Source organism: Aedes albopictus, chromosome 2 (assembly GCF_035046485.1).
Source record: "Aedes albopictus strain Foshan chromosome 2, AalbF5, whole genome shotgun sequence".
Classification (NCBI taxonomy): domain Eukaryota; kingdom Metazoa; phylum Arthropoda; class Insecta; order Diptera; family Culicidae; genus Aedes; species Aedes albopictus.
In genome coordinates, this window is record NC_085137.1 from 271520887 (window position 1) to 271529831 (window position 8945).

Genomic DNA, 8945 nt, shown 5'->3' on the forward strand with positions numbered 1-8945 from the left:
GAAACCAGTCCGAAAAGTATGTCTCCATAATCAAAAAGAGGCACTAGTTGTGAACGTGCCAGACGAAGTCTAACATGTTGTGGAGTGAAATATCTTAAAGTTGCGAGAGAATGAAGAGCATTATAGACTTTCCTGCATACAGAATTGACTTGGGCATTCCAGTTCAAGTGATGGTCCATTATTATGCCGAGATTTTTAACCGTTTCCGAATATTCTATGAGGCTGTCTCCAACTCTGACCTTTGGAGCGTCCGACACAGACATACGTTTCGTTTGAAACAAAATAGTTTGAGTTTTGGTCGTGTTAAGTACAAGCCCATTTCGTTCACACCATCTAATGATGTTATAAATGTCACTGTTCATTTTTCTTACTATTTCTGATATGCAATCAGGTAAATCAGAAAGGTATAACTGACAATCGTCTGCATACAAATGAAATTTACAAAAAGATAACACGAGTGGTAAATCATTAATATACATTGAGAAAAGTAGAGGACCCAGAATAGATCCCTGTGGTACGCCACAAGAAACTGAAATTCTGTCAGATTTAATACTGTTAAATTCAACATATTGAGTACGGTTTGATAAGTAGGAAAATATTAGTTTTACTGAAGGATTATCCAAGTTGAAATTATGCGACAGTTTTCTACAAAGAAGTTTATGATTAATGGAGTCAAACGCCTTACTAAAATCTAACAACGCCATTAAAGTAATCATTTTATTATCCAATGCTTCTCTTACATCATTTTCAATTTTTATCAGGGCAGTGACCGTACTGCAAGTTTTTCGGTATCCAGATTGCAAATCACACAGCAAATCATAACGAGTCAAATATTCGTTTAGCTGCTTCGAAAGAATGGATTCGAATATTTTAGAAAGTGCGCAGAGTATGCTTATCGGTCGATAGTCTTTTTCAGAAGTCGGATTGTCATTTTTCTCAATTGGAATAACCTTGGCATTTTTCCAGTTCATAGGGTAGTCCGAACAAGTAATGCAAAAATTGAAAATATCGGTTATATACGGTAAGATAACACACAAGGACATTTTCAGCATTTTAACCCTCGAGCGATCGCGCTGTTGTATTTTTTACAACACGTTTAAAAAGTCTTGCTTTTTGTACTCAGCATTAGCGTGGTGCTGATGGTGGTGGCCAACCGCGCGACTGATGGAAGGTTAAGAGGAATCAGATCATCTCCAACAGAATCGCAAGATGCTGACATAAACTCAGTAAATATCTCATCGCCAGTTACTCCTCTAAATGAAAATTGTGGATGCGACACAACGACATCCACGCTTTCCATAAACGAATTCGGAACATAGTGTGAAAGGAAATAGCAATTCAAGGATCCTGCAGTGACATCACCACCACCTTGTTTTGAATTCATCTGCTTAAGTCCAAGTCGTTTAACATTTTTCCAAAGCTGCTTTGCAGGAAGATCAGCACTGAGTTGAGATGTAAAATACTCTCGTTTAGCGCTTTTAACCTCTCGGTTTGACAGATTCCTTAAACGAGCAAAGTTATTCCATTTCTGAGCATTGCTTCGGTCTCGTTTCCAGCACTCGTAGGCACTCGAGCGATTCTTGAAAATACGTTTAATACGATTATTTATCCAGGGATAGTTCGGATCCTTACTACATCTTTTTATAAGCGGAGCGTGTTTATTGAGAACTGAAAAAAAAAATGTTGTTGAAATAATTGAGTTTATCATCAACGTTGCTAAATTGGTACAACCTTTCAAAGTTGCAACAGCGCAAATCAGTCAGGAAAGAATCAATATCAATATTGTGATAATTTCGAACCCAGTACTCATTAGAATACTCTTTAGAGTGCTTAAATTTGAAATCTATACAAATTAAATCGTGATCACTTATACCACCAACTGACGATTGGTAAGTGTTACTCACAAGTTCGGTACAATTACCTGCAATAAGATCAATTGTAGAAGAGGCACAACCAGGTTTGTGACAAGTTGGTGAGGTTTTCATGAGCTTAAAAGATAATTCATTAAAGCGATCACACATGTTGCGAGCTTTTGAAGTCATTTCGTGCATTACGTTTACGTTGAAATCACCCATGATCAAAATATTAGGTTCAGTTGGTACGATTTCAGAAATCAGATCGAAGACATCGTTTAACTTCGACAAATTTATCTCCGGTGGCTTATAGACAACTCCACATACTAACTTGGACTGATTTAGCTTGACGAATAAAAAATCAACATCACTATCACGTTGAGATTTGAAGAGAACAGTGTACTTCAAACCCTTTTTAACATATATTGCAACACCTCCTCCACGTACTCTTTTCTTACTCAATCGATCCGATCGGATAAGAGTGTATCCACCCAGTTCAACTGACTTACTAGTATTAGTTGGCTTGAGCCATGATTCAACGACCGCAAAAATACTTAGATTGGATTTTTCTAGTAGTGATCGATAGTTGTCTATGTTGTTAATTAGACTTCTGGCATTATGTATCGCTATTTTCAAAAAATTCCTCGAATGCTTACTAAATATTGATTTCATATTATCATAATCCAAATAATGAAAAGTAGCTTTTGATTCATAAATAGATTCCTTAGTTACGACAGCACATTCAACCTCTGGCAAGAATACGTTAGCGGTAGGAAGTACAGTGGCATTGATAACATCATTCATCAAAACTACATCAATATTAGTGGATTCGTTTGCCTCTCGTTTTTTGATTCAAACTCGCGAACTTCTACGCCTTCTGGCCAATAAAACGTGTCACTAATGAATGGAATGAGAGCATCAGAAACAGAAACTTTAAGACACAAAAGAGAGATCGCTGATATCTCTGTTTTTAGGTACAAGTTTAACGCACTTTAGTGATGAGTCACCAACGTTGATGGTTTCACGTAGATACTCAATGATGTCATTTTCGGTCTGATCTACGTGGAACGGAGTAACATAGAACGATTTTAGAATCTCAGCAGTAGATTCCCGATTGATCCGACGATAATCCCTGTTTACAACACGCAGACGACAATTTTCGTGGGGTGCACCGTTGAGAGCCACTGACGTTGCAGAAGTGCTTGGTGGATTTTCGTTGTTCGATGAAACATTTTCAGATCGATTAGAGAATCGTGTGTTTGTGGTGGTTCTTCTCGACGACGAACTAGAGTTGATGGTAGAGGTGGCGGTTGTTATGGTGTTCTTGGCAGTGGCAGTGGTACATGCGGTAGAGGCAGTGGCGGTGGAGGCAGTGGCGGTGGAGGCAGTGGCGGTGGAGACAGTGACGGGGATGGTCGATGGAGCAGCGGCGGTATTGGCAGTATCAACAACGGTGGGTGTAGTATGGGTAATTGCAGCGCATGCGACGGCGTTTGTGCTGCAGGCTATGGTTGAGTTTGTAATACTGGTAGGAAAAGTGACTCTTGGTATAGGTGAAGAGTCATCAGCATGTTCAATGGAAGCATCATCATTCGAATAAGTACTCTGTTCACCTTCTGCGCCAGTAAGCGTGATGTTAGCCGCATTAGAACGCAAAGACTGGTCTAGATTGAAGCGATCGATGCTGTTGAAGAACTCTGAATGATCGTACATAGTAGGTCCGGATGACAACAAATGTTGCAACCGGGATGAAATATTCGAATCACGCCTCATTGATGTAGATGTCGAAAATAAACTGCATAGTGTTTTCAAATGTTCCCCATTCTGCCCAATCCTCAAGTCCATTGAGTCCACTCGAAGTAGGAGATCTCTCATCGTCTTCATGATCACCGCTTCTCGGTCCATGACACTCGGGTTAAAGTTGACTCTGCAGTTTTCGCAGAACCAAAGGAGACTCACATTGGCCGTCCAAGCTTTAAAATTGGTCGTGTTCAGGCCAACGCAGCCGGGGTGAAAAACTCTTCCACACGACCCGCTGCACAGAACACTTCTATCAGATCGCCCTAAATCCTTACCGCAAGCCTTACATGCATCCATGGCTCAAAGCTCTATCTTGGACAGAGAAGGGTTCACACTGAACTCGATATTCCCCTACATTAAACTCAACCTATGCAATATTGCAAAAGTGCTACACAAATACTAACACTGTAGAGCTGTGATCAAGCGTGTATAGAGCGTTCCCAAAACCTTATCTTGATGTTTCACTGTATTTCGTACTGTCGCTAAAGTTGTTGACAAACAAGTGTACGCATCGATTAGTGTTCCAACTTTTGAGACCGCTGAATGCACCAGGGCACGCTACACTGTCCGATACAACAACACCACTTCGCTAAAAGCGTGCGATGCACTTGCAAAACTAGTCAAGTGGTAATAGTACTAGTCAACTATATATATTGCAAAAAACACAGACTTTGTGAAAGTAGATGTACAATACTCCTGCGCAACCACACCAATTGAAATTCACTTCAGTTGTTGTCGGAAATTCAAGTATGGCTTCTCTGGTTAACCGAACTTTTAAACCACTTTTGTAATAAAGTTTTAGCAGGATAAGCTTGATCTTCAATAACGTTCTGATTCACGGGCAATGCTTTGAATTTTTGCGTATTGAAACTGGCACGGACTAAACGATAACTTGCCGAAAAGTAACTATAACTCGGAGGTAGTTAGAAGCACGACCGATTCGCTGTTGTAGTAGTAGTAGTACCGCAGGATAGTGTCCCATCGCCACTGAAATTTGTATTCCAGGGCCGTAGATTCCTGCTCCCGTTTTTATTCCAACTTTTGAGCCATCTGTATAGAATTTGATTGACCCTTGACGAACAGTGGGACCTCCGACTTCCCAATCTGCACGAGTTGCTTCGTGCAACTTGTAAGGAACATCATTAATCAGACTACTATTGGCCTTTTTTATGAGATTCAGATCAGTATTAATTTGCCGTAAATCGTTTGCATCAAGGTTCCCTGTAATGAATTTTAAAGCACTGCCAATAGTTCCAATTGCTCTCTTATTTTTGGCAGGACTCGGCAGCAAAGATTTAAAAGTATTATTCAACTCTATTAATTTAAAATTGATAAGATTGGAGAGCTCACCTGTCGTTCTGTTGATTTTTATTACAAGTCTTTCTAATCCTGCTACATTTTGTTCGATTTCTTCTAGATCAATAGTATGGAATAATCGGTTATAACCTTCTGATATCCTTCCGGTTCCAGTGTTTAATGTCAATACTGCCGAGTTGTTATTAATATCCTGTACTTGAATGAATTTGGAATGAGAATATGGGAAAAGCGTGAGTAGGAAGATCATCAGCATGTCCGTCCATCCTGAAATAAAAACAGATATTAGTTCAAAGTCGTTTTAGATTTTCTTTGTGAATTTCCCGACCAGCACTATCGCGGACTGTTTTATCGTTGTCCTCCATAGCCCTGGTTTGGAAATATATTTTTTTAGTTTTTCTCTTTATTCCTTGTACTTTCTTGTAGATTATTTTGTCCTTTTCCAAAGGAGGCTGTCTTTCTCTCTATGCTTGCTATGGTAAAGTAGGTCTCTGTTTCTTGTTTTCTCATTGGCCAAAATAACTTCAACATAAAATTTGTTACGTTCCTCTAACATTTTCTCAATGTCCAAAGGCCTTTCTTGATCATCCTTCAATGCGTATAATATTTCTCTTGGTTTAAAACTAGTAGCTGAATGGATGATGTTGTTATATAAAGTACAAGCAATCAAGAAAATTTCCTTATTATCTAAATCGGCATATTGAGTTTTTATGCATCGAAATATTTCAGCCACTGTCGAATGAAATCTTTCGACCAAACCGTTGCCTTCACTGTGGTTCGCGGGTACGTAATGTATTTGAGCGTTCAAATTCTGGACCAAACCTCTTATCTCCGTTGATCGTAAAGCTGGCTCATTATCACACACAATGAGTCCCGATGTACCATGAGCTGAAAAATACTTTAATAAACCATCAATAATGGTTCTGGGTTGAATGGGGATCATTACACCGTACCTGGAAAATTTATCGATTACCGATAAGAAAATATGTGGTTGTGTTAAAAAGATGTCTATGTGAACTATCTCGAGAGGTTTCTGAGTACTAGGGGTGGATCCCAGTCTGATCTTGTAAGGGTGCCTATCATATTTGTTCTTGTTGTACATCGTACACAGTTTGATGAATTGAGTTATTTTGAATTTCATTCTGGGAAAATAGAAACGTTTCGTAATTTGCTTCTTATTTTCCCAAACTCCTCTGTGCGCTGTTTCGTGTGTTTGTTCTATTATTAGATTTTGTTCTTCCGCTGTTTTGAGGTCAATTAGTACCTTTTGGGGGGTTATGTAAACTTAAAAAGTTTTGCATCTGCTGATATAATTTTTGTCTACCGTTTGAATGCTGTTTATGACGGTTTCTAGACAGTTAATGCAGTTTGTACGTTTTGGGTCCATGTATTCCCTAAATATTCTTATAAGTTGTGGCACGCCAAAAAATAGCTTTTTGATAGTTCTCCGATGCATTTTTGGGAAAACTTCTTCGTATTCGTTACCTTCATTAGGTCCTAATTGAAGTATTATCTGGTTACTGAAGTAATTTAAAGGTTTCTCTGTGCATTGCACAAACTCGGAATCATCAGTATCCGCTGAATGCATGGTAGCATCATCGAATGATGATTCTTGTTCGTTCATGTTAATTTCATGAACAATTCTCGACAAACCATCAGCAACAACATTTTGCTTTCCTGGTTTGTACTGAACGTCATAATCAAGTTCAGCTAGACTCAAGCGCCAATGGATTAACCTCTGATTAGGTTCTTTTAAATTCAAACTGTAAGTCAAAGGTTTGTGATCCGTGTACATGGTAAATTTCCGCCCTTACAAATATGGTCGAAAATGTTTGCAACCCCAAATGATTGCGAGTAACTCTTTCTCAATCGTAGAGTAATTTTCCTCTGATTTATTGAGAGCTCTGGAAGCGAACGCAATAGGTCTGTCTGTACCAATTCGCCCTTGGGATAATACAGCACCAATAGCATGGTTGGATGCGTCTGTTGTTAATATGAACGGTTTTGAAAAATCTGGATACTGAAGAATATCGCTACTCGTCAGTCTACTTTTACATTTGTTGGAGGCCTCTGAAAATTCTTTAGTGTGACATATCTTTTCGCCTTTTCGCAAACAATTTGTCAGTGGCTTAGCAATTTTGGCAAAGTCCCTAATAAATTTCCTATAATAGCCAGGGATTCCCAGAAATCCTTTAAGCTTTTTTCGTTTTTTGGAAGTGGCCAGTTTGTAATGGTTTCAATTTTACTTGGATTGGGCTTCACACCATCTGTAGTTACAATGTGCCCCAGAATCTAAGGAATCCTTCTTTGCTAAGGAATTTACATTTGTCCAATTCTATCTTCATATTATACTTGGACAATGTTTTAAAAATAATTCTCAAATTAACCAAGTGCTCTTGCAGACTGGAGGAAAAAATGCTCGTAATTAGGACAGATGACAACACCCTCCGGACAGATTGGTACTGCAAACCAATATCGTCAGGTAGGCTACTCAATTTCCATTCCTTCCATCCTATTGGCCAAAAGATCGGAGTCGCATTGAACTTCGTAGACAGAGTACGCACATTCAGCACCGTAAAACCCAAACCAGAACAAGACCAGGTCATATTCCGTCGACTACTAGCAAACAACTACCCAAAACAGATGATAAACAGAATGCTTCACCGTCCCCCACCCCAACAACCACCACCAACTTTGTCTCAGCCAACACCAACGGACACCGAAATGATACAGTACAGATCGATTCCCTATATCCACACACTCTCACCGTTAATAATCAAAACAATCCAAAGCAATATCCCATCAACCAGAGTGATGACTCGAAGTACAAACAACACCAAAAAGCTGTATCCCTCTCCGAAAGACCCGGTCCAACCACTACAAAAATACAACGTCGTGTACAAGATACCATGCCTCAACTGTCAATCATGCTACGTGGGAATGACCACCAACAGCTTGAAGACAAGGATGTGTGGACATCAAAGTACGATAAACACGCTAGAAAACCAACTAAACCAAGGCTACCGATACGACGACAACGAAATCCAACAACTGAAAAGGAGAACGGCTCTCATGGAGCACTGCATCGAACACCACCACCGCTTTGATCTACAAAATCCAAAAATATTGGACCACACATTTAAAAAATCTACTCTCCCAATCTTAGAAATGTGCTACAGTATCGGACAATAAAAATGCCCCAAAGCTATTTTCCCATACAAACTAGTCAACTTTAGATTGATATTTCTCAGTTATTTCTCAACCGATTGTTTTCGACCTTCTGTGACGAACTACAAAACATTTCAATTTTTGAAAACTATTGAAAAAATCGGTGATAACTATTGATACAAAAGCAACAGATAGGTTGAATTTTGACAATAAAAATGCACCAAGACAAAATATGTTTTGGCAAAAAATGCTGAAGTCAAATCATGTTGGTCTCTTCAGAAAATTTACTCGTCACCACACAAGAAACATATTTGCCGAAGACACCATAATGACATGACGAGACCATGTTTTGCTATGGCATTCTTGGTCTTGGTGCATTTTTATTGTCAAAATTCAACCTATCTGTAACTTTTGTATCAATAGTTGTCACCTAACTTGTTCAATAGTTTTCGGATTCCTGGCCACCGCACCGACTATGGACTGTTTAATCCATTAGATTTCTGTTGTAGACTATTCAATGATGTGTGTGACGTTTTTTGATTTTAATGTTAGTAAACTAGTTTTTAAGAATAGGATTAAGAATTTTTAATCAGTCTGTGTGGCACTTGTGTCAAAGATGTAGTATCAATAAATAAGTAACACTAACCCATTAGTTCATTCAAAATTCATTAGAACAGTTCATGCACTAGTTGTGATAGCGTTCAGCCAACCCCCAAGATCTCTTGCTAAATCCAGTGACCAAACCGTATTTTAGTTCGACTTTAGTCCGATCAAACACCGTCATATAAAACCACTTGACCACGATCTAAT